Below are 17838 nucleotides of genomic sequence, written 5' to 3'. Positions count from 1 at the left end.
AATTCCCAAAAACTGGACCCTTAACATGACGGTTTTTTCTTCCATATCTGAAAGGCTTGGCTTTTCTATAAGTCAGGATGGCCGAGCGGTCTAAGGCGCTGCGTTAAGGTCGTAGTCTCCCCTGGAGGCGTGGGTTCAAATCCCACTTCTGACAATACAACTTTTCTTAAACACACTGCAATGTCATTCCGACAGCGCTAGTGAAAAAACCCACTATGCCAAAATACGCCCCAAAATGTTAGACTCTTCAGATAACTGGCTTGGCATCCAATCTTGAAAGTTTTCTTATTTGTGTAGGATAGGATGACCGAGCAGTCTCTCGTGAAGGCGTGGATTTAAATCCCACTTTTGAATACTCATATTTAAGTAAACTATGTAAGACAATACCGATTCCTCTGCTTACTTGAGTGAATGTTATAGAGAATGGAACTCCACTAAACTACTGCTGGGTACCTCCCAGGGTAGTTTTTCTGTATTTTCAGGTTAAAGCAAGAACAAGGGTTCTTCAGGACCTCTTTTTTACAGCACTGTTAATCATAAACCAATAACTACATGATGGAAATGGACAAGAAACAGTACTAATCTTTCTATTTTCTATTTCATATTTAAGTAACTATGTAAGACAATACAGATTCCTCTGCTTACTTGAGTGAATGTTATAGAGAATGGAACTCCACTAAACTACTGCTGGGTACCTCCCAGGGTAGTTTTTCTGTATTTTCAGGTTAAAGCAAGAACAAGGGTTCTTCAGGACCTCTTTGTTACAGCACTGTTAATCATAAACCAATAACTACATGATGGAAATGGACAAGAAACAGTTCTAATCTTTCTATTTTAAATTCCCAAAAACTGGACCCTTAACATGACGGTTTTTTCTTCCATATCTGAAAGGCTTGGCTTTTCTATAAGTCAGGATGGCCGAGCGGTCTAAGGCGCTGCGTTAAGGTCGTAGTCTCCCCTGGAGGCGTGGGTTCAAATCCCACTTCTGACAATACAACTTTTCTTAAACACACTGCAATGTCATTCCGACAGCGCTAGTGAAAAAACCCACTATGCCAAAATACGCCCCAAAATGTTAGACTCTTCAGATAACTGGCTTGGCATCCAATCTTGAAAGTTTTCTTATTTGTGTAGGATAGGATGACCGAGCAGTCTCTCGTGAAGGCGTGGATTTAAATCCCACTTTTGAATACTCATATTTAAGTAAACTATGTAAGACAATACCGATTCCTCTGCTTACTTGAGTGAATGTTATAGAGAATGGAACTCCACTAAACTACTGCTGGGTACCTCCCAGGGTAGTTTTTCTGTATTTTCAGGTTAAAGCAAGAACAAGGGTTCTTCAGGACCTCTTTTTTACAGCACTGTTAATCATAAACCAATAACTACATGATGGAAATGGACAAGAAACAGTACTAATCTTTCTATTTTCTATTTCATATTTAAGTAACTATGTAAGACAATACAGATTCCTCTGCTTACTTGAGTGAATGTTATAGAGAATGGAACTCCACTAAACTACTGCTGGGTACCTCCCAGGGTAGTTTTTCTGTATTTTCAGGTTAAAGCAAGAACAAGGGTTCTTCAGGACCACTTTGTTACAGCACTGTTAATCATAAACCAATAACTACATGATGGAAATGGACAAGAAACAGTTCTAATCTTTCTATTTTAAATTCCCAAAAACTGGACCCTTAACATGACGGTTTTTTCTTCCATATCTGAAAGGCTTGGCTTTTCTATAAGTCAGGATGGCCGAGCGGTCTAAGGCGCTGCGTTAAGGTCGTAGTCTCCCCTGGAGGCGTGGGTTCAAATCCCACTTCTGACAATGCAACTTTTCTTAAACACACTGCAATGTCATTCCGACAGCGCTAGTGAAAAAACCCACTATGCCAAAACACGCCCCAAAATGTTAGACTCTTCAGATGACTGGCTTGGCATCCAATCTTGAAAGTTTTCTTATTTGTGTAGGATAGGATGACCGAGCAGTCTCTCGTGAAGGCGTGGATTTAAATCCCACTTTTGAATACTCATATTTAAGTAAACTATGTAAGACAATACCGATTCCTCTGCTTACTTGAGTGAATGTTATAGAGAATGGAACTCCACTAAACTACTGCTGGGTACCTCCCAGGGTAGTTTTTCTGTATTTTCAGGTTAAAGCAAGAACAAGGGTTCTTCAGGACCTCTTTTTTACAGCACTGTTAATCATAAACCAATAACTACATGATGGAAATGGACAAGAAACAGTACTAATCTTTCTATTTTCTATTTCATATTTAAGTAACTATGTAAGACAATACAGATTCCTCTGCTTACTTGAGTGAATGTTATAGAGAATGGAACTCCACTAAACTACTGCTGGGTACCTCCCAGGGTAGTTTTTCTGTATTTTCAGGTTAAAGCAAGAACAAGGGTTCTTCAGGACCTCTTTGTTACAGCACTGTTAATCATAAACCAATAACTACATGATGGAAATGGACAAGAAACAGTTCTAATCTTTCTATTTTAAATTCCCAAAAACTGGACCCTTAACATGACGGTTTTTTCTTCCATATCTGAAAGGCTTGGCTTTTCTATAAGTCAGGATGGCCGAGCGGTCTAAGGTGCTGCGGTAAGGTCACAGTCTCCCCTGGAGGCGTGGGTTCAAATCCCACTTCTGACAATACAACTTTTCTTAAACACACTGCAATGTCATTCCGACAGCGCTAGTGAAAAAACCCACTATGCCAAAACACGCCCCAAAATGTTAGACTCTTCAGATGACTGGCTTTGGCATTCAATCTTGAAAGTTTTCTTATTTGTGTAGGATAGGATGACCGAGCAGTCTCTCGTGAAGGCGTGGATTTAAATCCCACTTTTGAATACTCATATTTAAGTAAACTATGTAAGACAATACCGATTCCTCTGCTTACTTGAGTGAATGTTATAGAGAATGGAACTCCACTAAACTACTGCTGGGTACCTCCCAGGGTAGTTTTTCTGTATTTTCAGGTTAAAGCAAGAACAAGGGTTCTTCAGGACTTCTTTGTTACAGCACTGTTAATCATAAACCAATAACTACATGATGGAAATGGACAAGAAACAGTTCTAATCTTTCTATTTTAAATTCCCAAAAACTGGACCCTTAACATGACGGTTTTTTCTTCCATTTCTGAAAGGCTTGGCTTTTCTATAAGTCAGGATGGCCGAGTGGTCTAAGGCGCTGCGTTCAGGTCGCAGTCTCCCCTGGAGGCGTGGGTTCAAATCCCACTTCTGACAATACAACTTTTATTAAACACACTGCAATGTCATTCCGACAGCGCTAGTGAAAAAACCCACTATGCCAAAACATGCCCCAAAATGTTAGACTCTTCAGATGACTGGCTTGGCATCCAATCTTGAAAGTTTTCTTATTTGTGTAGGATAGGATGACCGAGCAGTCTCTCGTGAAGGCGTGGATTTAAATCCTACTTTTGAATACTCATATTTAAGTAAACTATGTAAGACAATACCGATTCCTCTGCTTACTTGAGTGAATGTTATAGAGAATGGAACTCCACTAAACTACTGCTGGGTACCTCCCAGGGTAGTTTTTCTGTATTTTCAGGTTAAAGCAAGAACAAGGGTTCTTCAGGACCTCTTTGTTACAGCACTGTTAATCATAAACCAATAACTACATGATGGAAATGGACAAGAAACAGTTCTAATCTTTCTATTTTAAATTCCCAAAAACTGGACCCTTAACATGACGGTTTTTTCTTCCATATCTGAAAGGCTTGGCTTTTCTATAAGTCAGGATGGCCGAGCGGTCTAAGGCGCTGCGTTAAGGTCGTAGTCTCCCCTGGAGGCGTGGGTTCAAATCCCACTTCTGACAATACAACTTTTCTTAAACACACTGCAATGTCATTCCGACAGCGCTAGTGAAAAAACCCACTATGCCAAAACACGCCCCAAAATGTTAGACTCTTCAGATGACTGGCTTGGCATCCAATCTTGAAAGTTTTCTTATTTGTGTAGGATAGGATGACCGAGCAGTCTCTCGTGAAGGCGTGGATTTAAATCCCACTTTTGAATACTCATATTTAAGTAAACTATGTAAGACAATACCGATTCCTCTGCTTACTTGAGTGAATGTTATAGAGAATGGAACTCCACTAAACTACTGCTGGGTACCTCCCAGGGTAGTTTTTCTGTATTTTCAGGTTAAAGCAAGAACAAGGGTTCTTCAGGACCTCTTTTTTACAGCACTGTTAATCATAAACCAATAACTACATGATGGAAATGGACAAGAAACAGTACTAATCTTTCTATTTTCTATTTCATATTTAAGTAACTATGTAAGACAATACAGATTCCTCTGCTTACTTGAGTGAATGTTATAGAGAATGGAACTCCACTAAACTACTGCTGGGTACCTCCCAGGGTAGTTTTTCTGTATTTTCAGGTTAAAGCAAGAACAAGGGTTCTTCAGGACCTCTTTGTTACAGCACTGTTAATCATAAACCAATAACTACATGATGGAAATGGACAAGAAACAGTTCTAATCTTTCTATTTTAAATTCCCAAAAACTGGACCCTTAACATGACGGTTTTTTCTTCCATATCTGAAAGGCTTGGCTTTTCTATAAGTCAGGATGGCCGAGCGGTCTAAGGTGCTGCGGTAAGGTCACAGTCTCCCCTGGAGGCGTGGGTTCAAATCCCACTTCTGACAATACAACTTTTCTTAAACACACTGCAATGTCATTCCGACAGCGCTAGTGAAAAAACCCACTATGCCAAAACACGCCCCAAAATGTTAGACTCTTCAGATGACTGGCTTTGGCATTCAATCTTGAAAGTTTTCTTATTTGTGTAGGATAGGATGACCGAGCAGTCTCTCGTGAAGGCGTGGATTTAAATCCCACTTTTGAATACTCATATTTAAGTAAACTATGTAAGACAATACCGATTCCTCTGCTTACTTGAGTGAATGTTATAGAGAATGGAACTCCACTAAACTACTGCTGGGTACCTCCCAGGGTAGTTTTTCTGTATTTTCAGGTTAAAGCAAGAACAAGGGTTCTTCAGGACTTCTTTGTTACAGCACTGTTAATCATAAACCAATAACTACATGATGGAAATGGACAAGAAACAGTTCTAATCTTTCTATTTTAAATTCCCAAAAACTGGACCCTTAACATGACGGTTTTTTCTTCCATTTCTGAAAGGCTTGGCTTTTCTATAAGTCAGGATGGCCGAGTGGTCTAAGGCGCTGCGTTCAGGTCGCAGTCTCCCCTGGAGGCGTGGGTTCAAATCCCACTTCTGACAATACAACTTTTATTAAACACACTGCAATGTCATTCCGACAGCGCTAGTGAAAAAACCCACTATGCCAAAACATGCCCCAAAATGTTAGACTCTTCAGATGACTGGCTTGGCATCCAATCTTGAAAGTTTTCTTATTTGTGTAGGATAGGATGACCGAGCAGTCTCTCGTGAAGGCGTGGATTTAAATCCTACTTTTGAATACTCATATTTAAGTAAACTATGTAAGACAATACCGATTCCTCTGCTTACTTGAGTGAATGTTATAGAGAATGGAACTCCACTAAACTACTGCTGGGTACCTCCCAGGGTAGTTTTTCTGTATTTTCAGGTTAAAGCAAGAACAAGGGTTCTTCAGGACCTCTTTGTTACAGCACTGTTAATCATAAACCAATAACTACATGATGGAAATGGACAAGAAACAGTTCTAATCTTTCTATTTTAAATTCCTAAAAACTGGACCCTTAACATGACGGTTTTTTCTTCCATTTCTGAAAGGCTTGTCTTTTCTATAAGTCAGGATGGCTGAGCGGTCTAAGGTGCTGCGTTCAGGTCGCAGTCTCCCCTGGAGGCGTGGGTTCAAATCCCACTTCTGACAATACAATTTTTATTAAACACACTGCAATGTCATTCCGACAGCGCTAGTGAAAAAACCCACTATGCCAAAACACGCCCCAAAATGTTAGACTCTTCAGATGACTGGCTTGGCATCCAATCTTGAAAGTTTTCTTATTTGTGTAGGATAGGATGACCGAGCAGTCTCTCGTGAAGGCGTGGATTTAAATCCCACTTTTGAATACTCATATTTAAGTAAACTATGTAAGACAATACCGATTCCTCTGCTTACTTGAGTGAATGTTATAGAGAATGGAACTCCACTAAACTAATGCTGGGTACCTCCCAGGGTAGTTTTTCTGTATTTTCAGGTTAAAGCAAGAACACGGGTTCTTCAGGACCTCTTTTTTACAGCACTGTTAATCATAAACCAATAACTACATGATGGAAATGGACAAGAAACAGTACTAATCTTTCTATTTTCTATTTCATATTTAAGTAACTATGTAAGACAATACAGATTCCTCTGCTTACTTGAGTGAATGTTATAGAGAATGGAACTCCACTAAACTACTGCTGGGTACCTCCCAGGGTAGTTTTTCTGTATTTTCAGGTTAAAGCAAGAACAAGGGTTCTTCAGGACCTCTTTGTTACAGCACTGTTAATCATAAACCAATAACTACATGATGGAAATGGACAAGAAACAGTTCTAATCTTTCTATTTTAAATTCCCAAAAACTGGACCCTTAACATGACGGTTTTTTCTTCCATATCTGAAAGGCTTGGCTTTTCTATAAGTCAGGATGGCCGAGCGGTCTAAGGTGCTTCGTTAAGGTCACAGTCTCCCCTGGAGGCGTGGGTTCAAATCCCACTTCTGACAATACAACTTTTCTTAAACACACTGCAATGTCATTCCGACAGCGCTAGTGAAAAAACCCACTATGCCAAAACACGCCCCAAAATGTTAGACTCTTCAGATGACTGGCTTTGGCATTCAATCTTGAAAGTTTTCTTATTTGTGTAGGATAGGATGACCGAGCAGTCTCTCGTGAAGGCGTGGATTTAAATCCCACTTTTGAATACTCATATTTAAGTAAACTATGTAAGACAATACCGATTCCTCTGCTTACTTGAGTGAATGTTATAGAGAATGGAACTCCACTAAACTACTGCTGGGTACCTCCCAGGGTAGTTTTTCTGTATTTTCAGGTTAAAGCAAGAACAAGGGTTCTTCAGGACCTCTTTTTTACAGCACTGTTAATCATAAACCAATAACTACATGATGGAAATGGACAAGAAACAGTACTAATCTTTCTATTTTCTATTTCATATTTAAGTAACTATGTAAGACAATACAGATTCCTCTGCTTACTTGAGTGAATGTTATAGAGAATGGAACTCCACTAAACTACTGCTGGGTACCTCCCAGGGTAGTTTTTCTGTATTTTCAGGTTAAAGCAAGAACAAGGGTTCTTCAGGACCTCTTTGTTACAGCACTGTTAATCATAAACCAATAACTACATGATGGAAATGGACAAGAAACAGTTCTAATCTTTCTATTTTAAATTCCCAAAAACTGGACCCTTAACATGACGGTTTTTTCTTCCATATCTGAAAGGCTTGGCTTTTCTATAAGTCAGGATGGCCGAGCGGTCTAAGGTGCTGCGTTAAGGTCACAGTCTCCCCTGGAGGCGTGGGTTCAAATCCCACTTCTGACAATACAACTTTTCTTAAACACACTGCAATGTCATTCCGACAGCGCTAGTGAAAAAACCCACTATGCCAAAACACGCCCCAAAATGTTAGACTCTTCAGATGACTGGCTTTGGCATTCAATCTTGAAAGTTTTCTTATTTGTGTAGGATAGGATGACCGAGCAGTCTCTCGTGAAGGCGTGGATTTAAATCCCACTTTTGAATACTCATATTTAAGTAAACTATGTAAGACAATACCGATTCCTCTGCTTACTTGAGTGAATGTTATAGAGAATGGAACTCCACTAAACTACTGCTGGGTACCTCCCAGGGTAGTTTTTCTGTATTTTCAGGTTAAAGCAAGAACAAGGGTTCTTCAGGACTTCTTTGTTACAGCACTGTTAATCATAAACCAATAACTACATGATGGAAATGGACAAGAAACAGTTCTAATCTTTCTATTTTAAATTCCCAAAAACTGCACCCTTAACATGACGGTTTTTTCTTCCATTTCTGAAAGGCTTGGCTTTTCTATAAGTCAGGATGGCCGAGTGGTCTAAGGCGCTGCGTTCAGGTCGCAGTCTCCCCTGGAGGCGTGGGTTCAAATCCCACTTCTGACAATACAACTTTTATTAAACACACTGCAATGTCATTCCGACAGCGCTAGTGAAAAAACCCACTATGCCAAAACATGCCCCAAAATGTTAGACTCTTCAGATGACTGGCTTGGCATCCAATCTTGAAAGTTTTCTTATTTGTGTAGGATAGGATGACCGAGCAGTCTCTCGTGAAGGCGTGGATTTAAATCCTACTTTTGAATACTCATATTTAAGTAAACTATGTAAGACAATACCGATTCCTCTGCTTACTTGAGTGAATGTTATAGAGAATGGAACTCCACTAAACTACTGCTGGGTACCTCCCAGGGTAGTTTTTCTGTATTTTCAGGTTAAAGCAAGAACAAGGGTTCTTCAGGACCTCTTTTTTACAGCACTGTTAATCATAAAACAATAACTACATGATGGAAATGGACAAGAAACAGTACTAATCTTTCTATTTTCTATTTCATATTTAAGTAACTATGTAAGACAATACAGATTCCTCTGCTTACTTGAGTGAATGTTATAGAGAATGGAACTCTACTAAACTACTGCTGGGTACCTCCCAGGGTAGTTTTTCTGTATTTTCAGGTTAAAGCAAGAACAAGGGTTCTTCAGGACCTCTTTGTTACAGCACTGTTAATCATAAACCAATAACTACATGATGGAAATGGACAAGAAACAGTTCTAATCTTTCTATATTAAATTCCCAAAAACTGGACCCTTAACATGACGGTTTTTTCTTCCATATCTGAAAGGCTTGGCTTTTCTATAAGTCAGGATGGCCGAGCGGTCTAAGGCGCTGCGTTAAGGTCGCAGTCTCCCCTGGAGGCGTGGGTTCAAATCCCACTTCTGACAATACAACTTTTCTTAAACACACTGCAATGTCATTCCGACAGCGCTAGTGAAAAAACCCACTATGCCAAAACATGCCCCAAAATGTTAGACTCTTCAGATGACTGGCTTGGCATCCAATCTTGAAAGTTTTCTTATTTGTGTAGGATAGGATGACCGAGCAGTCTCTCGTGAAGGCGTGGATTTAAATCCTACTTTTGAATACTCATATTTAAGTAAACTATGTAAGACAATACCGATTCCTCTGCTTACTTGAGTGAATGTTATAGAGAATGGAACTCCACTAAACTACTGCTGGGTACCTCCCAGGGTAGTTTTTCTGTATTTTCAGGTTAAAGCAAGAACAAGGGTTCTTCAGGACCTCTTTGTTACAGCACTGTTAATCATAAACCAATAACTACATGATGGAAATGGACAAGAAACAGTTCTAATCTTTCTATATTAAATTCCCAAAAACTGGACCCTTAACATGACGGTTTTTTCTTCCATATCTGAAAGGCTTGGCTTTTCTATAAGTCAGGATGGCCGAGCGGTCTAAGGCGCTGCGTTAAGGTCGCAGTCTCCCCTGGAGGCGTGGGTTCAAATCCCAGTTCTGACAATACAACTTTTATTAAACACACTGCAATGTCATTCCGACAGCGCTAGTGAAAAAACCCACTATGCCAAAACACGCCCCAAAATGTTAGACTCTTCAGATGACTGGCTTGGCATCCAATCTTGAAAGTTTTCTTATTTGTGTAGGATAGGATGACCGAGCAGTCTCTCGTGAAGGCGTGGATTTAAATCCCACTTTTGAATACTCATATTTAAGTAAACTATGTAAGACAATACCGATTCCTCTGCTTACTTGAGTGAATGTTATAGAGAATGGAACTCCACTAAACTACTGCTGGGTACCTCCCAGGGTAGTTTTTCTGTATTTTCAGGTTAAAGCAAGAACAAGGGTTCTTCAGGACCTCTTTTTTATAGCACTGTTAATCATAAACCAATAACTACATGATGGAAATGGACAAGAAACAGTACTAATCTTTCTATTTTCTATTTCATATTTAAGTAACTATGTAAGACAATACAGATTCCTCTGCTTACTTGAGTGAATGTTATAGAGAATGGAACTCCACTAAACTACTGCTGGGTACCTCCCAGGGTAGTTTTTCTGTATTTTCAGGTTAAAGCAAGAACAAGGGTTCTTCAGGACCTCTTTGTTACAGCACTGTTAATCATAAACCAATAACTACATGATGGAAATGGACAAGAAACAGTTCTAATCTTTCTATTTTAAATTCCCAAAAACTGGACCCTTAACATGACGGTTTTTTCTTCCATATCTGAAAGGCTTGGCTTTTCTATAAGTCAGGATGGCCGAGCGGTCTAAGGTGCTGCGTTAAGGTCACAGTCTCCCCTGGAGGCGTGGGTTCAAATCCCACTTCTGACAATACAACTTTTATTAAACACACTGCAATGTCATTCCGACAGCGCTAGTGAAAAAACCCACTATGCCAAAACACGCCCCAAAATGTTAGACTCTTCAGATGACTGGCTTTGGCATTCAATCTTGAAAGTTTTCTTATTTGTGTAGGATAGGATGACCGAGCAGTCTCTCGTGAAGGTGTGGATTTAAATCCCACTTTTGAATACTCATATTTAAGTAAACTATGTAAGACAATACCGATTCCTCTGCTTACTTGAGTGAATGTTATAGAGAATGGAACTCCACTAAACTACTGCTGGGTACCTCCCAGGGTAGTTTTTCTGTATTTTCAGGTTAAAGCAAGAACAAGGGTTCTTCAGGACCTCTTTGTTACAGCACTGTTAATCATAAACCAATAACTACATGATGGAAATGGACAAGAAACAGTACTAATCTTTCTATTTTCTATTTCATATTTAAGTAACTATGTAAGACAATACAGATTCCTCTGCTTACTTGAGTGAATGTTATAGAGAATGGAACTCCACTAAACTACTGCTGGGTACCTCCCAGGGTAGTTTTTCTGTATTTTCAGGTTAAAGCAAGAACAAGGGTTCTTCAGGACCTCTTTGTTACAGCACTGTTAATCATAAACCAATAACTACATGATGGAAATGGACAAGAAACAGTTCTAATCGTTCTATTTTAAATTCCCAAAAACTGGACCCTTAACATGACGGTTTTTTCTTCCATTTCTGAAAGGCTTGGCTTTTCTATAAGTCAGGATGGCCGAGCGGTCTAAGGCGCTGCGTTAAGGTCACAGTCTCCCCTGGAGGCGTGGGTTCAAATCCCAGTTCTGACAATACAACTTTTATTAAACACACTGCAATGTCATTCCGACAGCGCTAGTGAAAAAACCCACTATGCCAAAACACGCCCCAAAATGTTAGACTCTTCAGATGACTGGCTTGGCATCCAATCTTGAAAGTTTTCTTATTTGTGTAGGATAGGATGACCGAGCAGTCTCTCGTGAAGGCGTGGATTTAAATCCCACTTTTGAATACTCATATTTAAGTAAACTATGTAAGACAATACCGATTCCTCTGCTTACTTGAGTGAATGTTATAGAGAATGGAACTCCACTAAACTACTGCTGGGTACCTCCCAGGGTAGTTTTTCTGTATTTTCAGGTTAAAGCAAGAACAAGGGTTCTTCAGGACCTCTTTTTTATAGCACTGTTAATCATAAACCAATAACTACATGATGGAAATGGACAAGAAACAGTACTAATCTTTCTATTTTCTATTTCATATTTAAGTAACTATGTAAGACAATACCGATTCCTCTGCTTACTTGAGTGAATGTTATAGAGAATGGAACTCCACTAAACTACTGCTGGGTACCTCCCAGGGTAGTTTTTCTGTATTTTCAGGTTAAAGCAAGAACAAGGGTTCTTCAGGACCTCTTTTTTATAGCACTGTTAATCATAAACCAATAACTACATGATGGAAATGGACAAGAAACAGTACTAATCTTTCTATTTTCTATTTCATATTTAAGTAACTATGTAAGACAATACAGATTCCTCTGCTTACTTGAGTGAATGTTATAGAGAATGGAACTCCACTAAACTACTGCTGGGTACCTCCCAGGGTAGTTTTTCTGTATTTTCAGGTTAAAGCAAGAACAAGGGTTCTTCAGGACCTCTTTGTTACAGCACTGTTAATCATAAACCAATAACTACATGATGGAAATGGACAAGAAACAGTTCTAATCTTTCTATTTTAAATTCCCAAAAACTGGACCCTTAACATGACGTTTTTTTCTTCCATTTCTGAAAGGCGTGGCTTTTCTATAAGTCAGGATGGCCGAGAGGTCTAAGGCGCTGCGTTCAGGTCGCAGTCTCCCCTGGAGGCGTGGGTTCAAATCCCACTTCTGACAATACAACTTTTATTAAACACACTGCAATGTCATTCCGACAGCGCTAGTGAAAAAACCCACTATGCCAAAACACGCCCCAAAATGTTAGACTCTTCAGATGACTGGCTTGGCATCCAATCTTGAAAGTTTTCTTATTTGTGTAGGATAGGATGACCGAGCAGTCTCTCGTGAAGGCGTGGATTTAAATCCCACTTTTGAATACTCATATTTAAGTAAACTATGTAAGACAATACCGATTCCTCTGCTTACTTGAGTGAATGTTATAGAGAATGGAACTCCACTAAACTACTGCTGGGTACCTCCCAGGGTAGTTTTTCTGTATTTTCAGGTTAAAGCAAGAACAAGGGTTCTTCAGGACCTCTTTTTTATAGCACTGTTAATCATAAACCAATAACTACATGATGGAAATGGAAAAGAAACAGTACTAATCTTTCTATTTTCTATTTCATATTTAAGTAACTATGTAAGACAATACAGATTCCTCTGCTTACTTGAGTGAATGTTATAGAGAATGGAACTCCACTAAACTACTGCTGGGTACCTCCCAGGGTAGTTTTTCTGTATTTTCAGGTTAAAACAAGAACAAGGGTTCTTCAGGACCTCTTTGTTACAGCACTGTTAATCATAAACCAATAACTACATGATGGAAATGGACAAGAAACAGTTCTAATCTTTCTATTTTAAATTCCCAAAAACTGGACCCTTAACATGACGGTTTTTTCTTCCATTTCTGAAAGGCTTGACTTTTCTATAAGTCAGGATGGCCGAGCGGTCTAAGGCGCTGCGTTCAGGTCGCAGTCTCCCCTGGAGGCGTGGGTTCAAATCCCACTTCTGACAATACAACTTATATTAAACACACTGCAATGTCATTCCGACAGCGCTAGTGAAAAAACCCACTATGCCAAAACACACCCCAAAATGTTAGACTCTTCAGATGACTGGCTTGGCATCCAATCTTGAAAGTTTTCTTATTTGTGTAGGATAGGATGACCGAGCAGTCTCTCGTGAAGGCGTGGATTTAAATCCCACTTTTGAATACTCATATTTAAGTAAACTATGTAAGACAATACCGATTCCTCTGCTTACTTGAGTGAATGTTATAGAGAATGGAACTCCACTAAACTACTGCTGGGTACCTCCCAGGGTAGTTTTTCTGTATTTTCAGGTTAAAGCAAGAACAAGGGTTCTTCAGGACCTCTTTTTTACAGCATTAATCATAAACCAATAACTACATGATGGAAATGGACAAGAAACAGTACTAATCTTTCTATTTTCTATTTCATATTTAAGTAACTATGTAAGACAATACAGATTCCTCTGCTTACTTGAGTGAATGTTATAGAGAATGGAACTCCACTAAACTACTGCTGGGTACCTCCCAGGGTAGTTTTTCTGTATTTTCAGGTTAAATCAAGAACAAGGGTTCTTCAGGACCTCTTTGTTACAGCACTGTTAATCATAAACCAATAACTACATGATGGAAATGGACAAGAAACAGTTCTAATCTTTCTATTTTAAATTCCCAAAAACTGGACCCTTAACATGACGGTTTTTTCTTCCATATCTGAAAGGCTTGGCTTTTCTATAAGTCAGGATGGCCGAGTGGTCTAATGCGCTGCGTTAAGGTCGCAGTCTCCCCTGGAGGCGTGGGTTCAAATCCCACTTCTGACAATACAACTTTTCTTAAACACACTGCAATGTCATTCCGACAGCGCTAGTGAAAAAACCCACTATGCCAAAACACGCCCCAAAATGTTAGACTCTTCAGATGACTGGCTTGGCATCCAATCTTGAAAGTTTTCTTATTTGTGTAGGATAGGATGACCGAGCAGTCTCTCGTGAAGGCGTGGATTTAAATCCCACTTTTGAATACTCATATTTAAGTAAACTATGTAAGACAATACCGATTCCTCTGCTTACTTGAGTGAATGTTATAGAGAATGGGACTCCACTAAACTACTGCTGGGTACCTCCCAGGGTAGTTTTTCTGTATTTTCAGGTTAAAGCAAGAACAAGGGTTCTTCAGGACCTCTCTTTTACAGCACTGTTAATCATAAACCAATAACTACATGATGGAAATGGACAAGAAACAGTACTAATCTTTCTATTTTCTATTTCATATTTAAGTAACTATGTAAGACAATACAGATTCCTCTGCTTACTTGAGTGAATGTTATAGAGAATGGAACTCCACTAAACTACTGCTGGGTACCTCCCAGGGTAGTTTTTCTGTATTTTCAGGTTAAAGCAAGAACAAGGGTTCTTCAGGACCTCTTTGTTACAGCACTGTTAATCATAAACCAATAACTACATGATGGAAATGGACAAGAAACAGTTCTAATCTTTCTATTTTAAATTCCCAAAAACTGGACCCTTAACATGACGTTTTTTTCTTCCATTTCTGAAAGGCGTGGCTTTTCTATAAGTCAGGATGGCCGAGAGGTTTAAGGCGCTGAGTTCAGGTCGCAGTCTCCCCCGGAGGCGTGGGTTCAAATCCCACTTCTGACAATACAACTTTTATTAAACACACTGCAATGTCATTCCGACAGCGCTAGTGAAAAAACCCACTATGCCAAAACACGCCCCAAAATGTTAGACTCTTCAGATGACTGGCTTGGCATCCAATCTTGAAAGTTTTCTTATTTGTGTAGGATAGGATGACCGAGCAGTCTCTCGTGAAGGCGTGGATTTAAATCCCACTTTTGAATACTCATATTTAAGTAAACTATGTAAGACAATACCGATTCCTCTGCTTACTTGAGTGAATGTTATAGAGAATGGAACTCCACTAAACTACTGCTGGGTACCTCCCAGGGTAGTTTTTCTGTATTTTCAGGTTAAAGCAAGAACAAGGGTTCTTCAGGATCTCTTTTTTACAGCATTAATCATAAACCAATAACTACATGATGGAAATGGCAAGAAACAGTACTAATCTTTCTATTTTCTATTTCATATTTAAGTAACTATGTAAGACAATACAGATTCCTCTGCTTACTTGAGTGAATGTTATAGAGAATGGAACTCCACTAAACTACTGCTGGGTACCTCCCAGGGTAGTTTTTCTGTATTTTCAGGTTAAAGCAAGAACAAGGGTTCTTCAGGACCTCTTTGTTACAGCACTGTTAATCATAAACCAATAACTACATGATGGAAATGGACAAGAAACAGTTCTAATCTTTCTATTTTAAATTCCCAAAAACTGGACCCTTAACATGACGGTTTTTTCTTCCATTTCTGAAAGGCTTGGCTTTTCTATAAGTCAGGATGGCCGAGCGGTCTAAGGTGCTGCGATCAGGTCGCAGTCTCCCCTGGAGGCGTGGGTTCAAATCCCACTTCTGACAATACAACTTTTCTTAAACACACTGCAATGTCATTCCGACAGCGCTAGTGAAAAAACCCACTATGCCAAAACACGCCCCAAAATGTTAGACTCTTCAGATGACTGGCTTGGCATCCAATCTTGAAAGTTTTCTTATTTGTGTAGGATAAGATGACCGAGCAGTCTCTCGTGAAGGCGTGGATTTAAATCCCACTTTTGAATACTCATATTTAAGTAAACTATGTAAGACAATACCGATTCCTCTGCTTACTTGAGTGAATGTTATAGAGAATGGGACTCCACTAAACTACTGCTGGGTACCTCCCAGGGTAGTTTTTCTGTATTTTCAGGTTAAAGCAAGAACAAGGGTTCTTCAGGACCTCTTTTTTACAGCATTAATCATAAACCAATAACTACATGATGGAAATGGACAAGAAACAGTACTAATCTTTCTATTTTCTATTTCATATTTAAGTAACTATGTAAGACAATACAGATTCCTCTGCTTACTTGAGTGAATGTTATAGAGAATGGAACTCCACTAAACTACTGCTGGGTACCTCCCAGGGTAGTTTTTCTGTATTTTCAGGTTAAAGCAAGAACAAGGGTTCTTCAGGACCTCTTTTTTATAGCACTGTTAATCATAAACCAATAACTACATGATGGAAATGGAAAAGAAACAGTACTAATCTTTCTATTTTCTATTTCATATTTAAGTAACTATGTAAGACAATACAGATTCCTCTGCTTACTTGAGTGAATGTTATAGAGAATGGAACTCCACTAAACTACTGCTGGGTACCTCCCAGGGTAGTTTTTCTGTATTTTCAGGTTAAAACAAGAACAAGGGTTCTTCAGGACCTCTTTGTTACAGCACTGTTAATCATAAACCAATAACTACATGATGGAAATGGACAAGAAACAGTTCTAATCTTTCTATTTTAAATTCCCAAAAACTGGACCCTTAACATGACGGTTTTTTCTTCCATTTCTGAAAGGCTTGACTTTTCTATAAGTCAGGATGGCCGAGCGGTCTAAGGCGCTGCGTTCAGGTCGCAGTCTCCCCTGGAGGCGTGGGTTCAAATCCCACTTCTGACAATACAACTTTTATTAAACAGCGCTAGTGAAAAAACCCACTATGCCAAAACACGCCCCAAAATGTTAGACTCTTCAGATGACTGGCTTGGCATCCAATCTTGAAAGTTTTCTTATTTGTGTAGGATAGGATGACCGAGCAGTCTCTCGTGAAGGCGTGGATTTAAATCCCACTTTTGAATACTCATATTTAAGTAAACTATGTAAGACAATACCGATTCCTCTGCTTACTTGAGTGAATGTTATAGAGAATGGAACTCCACTAAACTACTGCTGGGTACCTCCCAGGGTAGTTTTTCTGTATTTTCAGGTTAAAGCAAGAACAAGGGTTCTTCAGGACCTCTTTTTTACAGCATTAATCATAAACCAATAACTACATGATGGAAATGGACAAGAAACAGTACTAATCTTTCTATTTTCTATTTCATATTTAAGTAACTATGTAAGACAATACAGATTCCTCTGCTTACTTGAGTGAATGTTATAGAGAATGGAACTCCACTAAACTACTGCTGGGTACCTCCCAGGGTAGTTTTTCTGTATTTTCAGGTTAAAGCAAGAACAAGGGTTCTTCAGGACCTCTTTGTTACAGCACTGTTAATCATAAACCAATAACTACATGATGGAAATGGACAAGAAACAGTTCTAATCTTTCTATTTTAAATTCCCAAAAACTGGACCCTTAACATGACGGTTTTTTCTTCCATATCTGAAAGGCTTGGCTTTTCTATAAGTCAGGATGGCCGAGTGGTCTAATGCGCTGCGTTAAGGTCGCAGTCTCCCCTGGAGGCGTGGGTTCAAATCCCACTTCTGACAATACAACTTTTCTTAAACACACTGCAATGTCATTCCGACAGCGCTAGTGAAAAAACCCACTATGCCAAAACACGCCCCAAAATGTTAGACTCTTCAGATGACTGGCTTGGCATCCAATCTTGAAAGTTTTCTTATTTGTGTAGGATAGGATGACCGAGCAGTCTCTCGTGAAGGCGTGGATTTAAATCCCACTTTTGAATACTCATATTTAAGTAAACTATGTAAGACAATACCGATTCCTCTGCTTACTTGAGTGAATGTTATAGA

The 17838-nt window shown here is 39.2% G+C and overlaps 14 non-coding genes across 14 annotated transcripts; all 14 read left to right on the top strand.

Moving 5' to 3' along the window:
- The first annotated feature begins 71 nt into the window (after positions 1 to 71).
- TRNAL-AAG (transfer RNA leucine (anticodon AAG)) lies at positions 72 to 154 on the top strand. Its single transcript has one exon. It is a non-coding gene; the product is annotated as a tRNA-Leu (tRNA).
- A 754-nt stretch (positions 155 to 908) lies between these two features.
- Positions 909 to 991, top strand: TRNAL-AAG (transfer RNA leucine (anticodon AAG)). The gene has a single exon. It is a non-coding gene; the product is annotated as a tRNA-Leu (tRNA).
- Positions 992 to 1745: 754 nt separating this feature from the next.
- On the top strand, positions 1746 to 1828 carry TRNAL-AAG (transfer RNA leucine (anticodon AAG)). The gene has a single exon. It is a non-coding gene; the product is annotated as a tRNA-Leu (tRNA).
- A 1350-nt stretch (positions 1829 to 3178) lies between these two features.
- Positions 3179 to 3261, top strand: TRNAL-CAG (transfer RNA leucine (anticodon CAG)). The gene has a single exon. It is a non-coding gene; the product is annotated as a tRNA-Leu (tRNA).
- A 512-nt stretch (positions 3262 to 3773) lies between these two features.
- Positions 3774 to 3856, top strand: TRNAL-AAG (transfer RNA leucine (anticodon AAG)). Its single transcript has one exon. It is a non-coding gene; the product is annotated as a tRNA-Leu (tRNA).
- Positions 3857 to 5206: 1350 nt separating this feature from the next.
- TRNAL-CAG (transfer RNA leucine (anticodon CAG)) lies at positions 5207 to 5289 on the top strand. Its single transcript has one exon. It is a non-coding gene; the product is annotated as a tRNA-Leu (tRNA).
- A 512-nt stretch (positions 5290 to 5801) lies between these two features.
- On the top strand, positions 5802 to 5884 carry TRNAL-CAG (transfer RNA leucine (anticodon CAG)). The gene has a single exon. It is a non-coding gene; the product is annotated as a tRNA-Leu (tRNA).
- A 2188-nt stretch (positions 5885 to 8072) lies between these two features.
- Positions 8073 to 8155, top strand: TRNAL-CAG (transfer RNA leucine (anticodon CAG)). Its single transcript has one exon. It is a non-coding gene; the product is annotated as a tRNA-Leu (tRNA).
- Positions 8156 to 8909: 754 nt separating this feature from the next.
- TRNAL-AAG (transfer RNA leucine (anticodon AAG)) lies at positions 8910 to 8992 on the top strand. Its single transcript has one exon. It is a non-coding gene; the product is annotated as a tRNA-Leu (tRNA).
- Positions 8993 to 12258: 3266 nt separating this feature from the next.
- Positions 12259 to 12341, top strand: TRNAL-CAG (transfer RNA leucine (anticodon CAG)). Its single transcript has one exon. It is a non-coding gene; the product is annotated as a tRNA-Leu (tRNA).
- Positions 12342 to 13095: 754 nt separating this feature from the next.
- On the top strand, positions 13096 to 13178 carry TRNAL-CAG (transfer RNA leucine (anticodon CAG)). Its single transcript has one exon. It is a non-coding gene; the product is annotated as a tRNA-Leu (tRNA).
- Positions 13179 to 13929: 751 nt separating this feature from the next.
- Positions 13930 to 14012, top strand: TRNAL-AAG (transfer RNA leucine (anticodon AAG)). The gene has a single exon. It is a non-coding gene; the product is annotated as a tRNA-Leu (tRNA).
- Positions 14013 to 16675: 2663 nt separating this feature from the next.
- On the top strand, positions 16676 to 16758 carry TRNAL-CAG (transfer RNA leucine (anticodon CAG)). The gene has a single exon. It is a non-coding gene; the product is annotated as a tRNA-Leu (tRNA).
- Positions 16759 to 17488: 730 nt separating this feature from the next.
- On the top strand, positions 17489 to 17571 carry TRNAL-AAG (transfer RNA leucine (anticodon AAG)). The gene has a single exon. It is a non-coding gene; the product is annotated as a tRNA-Leu (tRNA).
- The last annotated feature ends 267 nt before the right edge of the window (positions 17572 to 17838 follow it).

This window comes from Rhinoderma darwinii, chromosome 3 (assembly GCF_050947455.1).
Source record: "Rhinoderma darwinii isolate aRhiDar2 chromosome 3, aRhiDar2.hap1, whole genome shotgun sequence".
Lineage (NCBI taxonomy): Eukaryota > Metazoa > Chordata > Amphibia > Anura > Rhinodermatidae > Rhinoderma > Rhinoderma darwinii.
The sequence above is the reverse complement of the archived record's forward strand: the minus strand, read 5'-3'. Positions and strand labels throughout refer to the sequence as shown.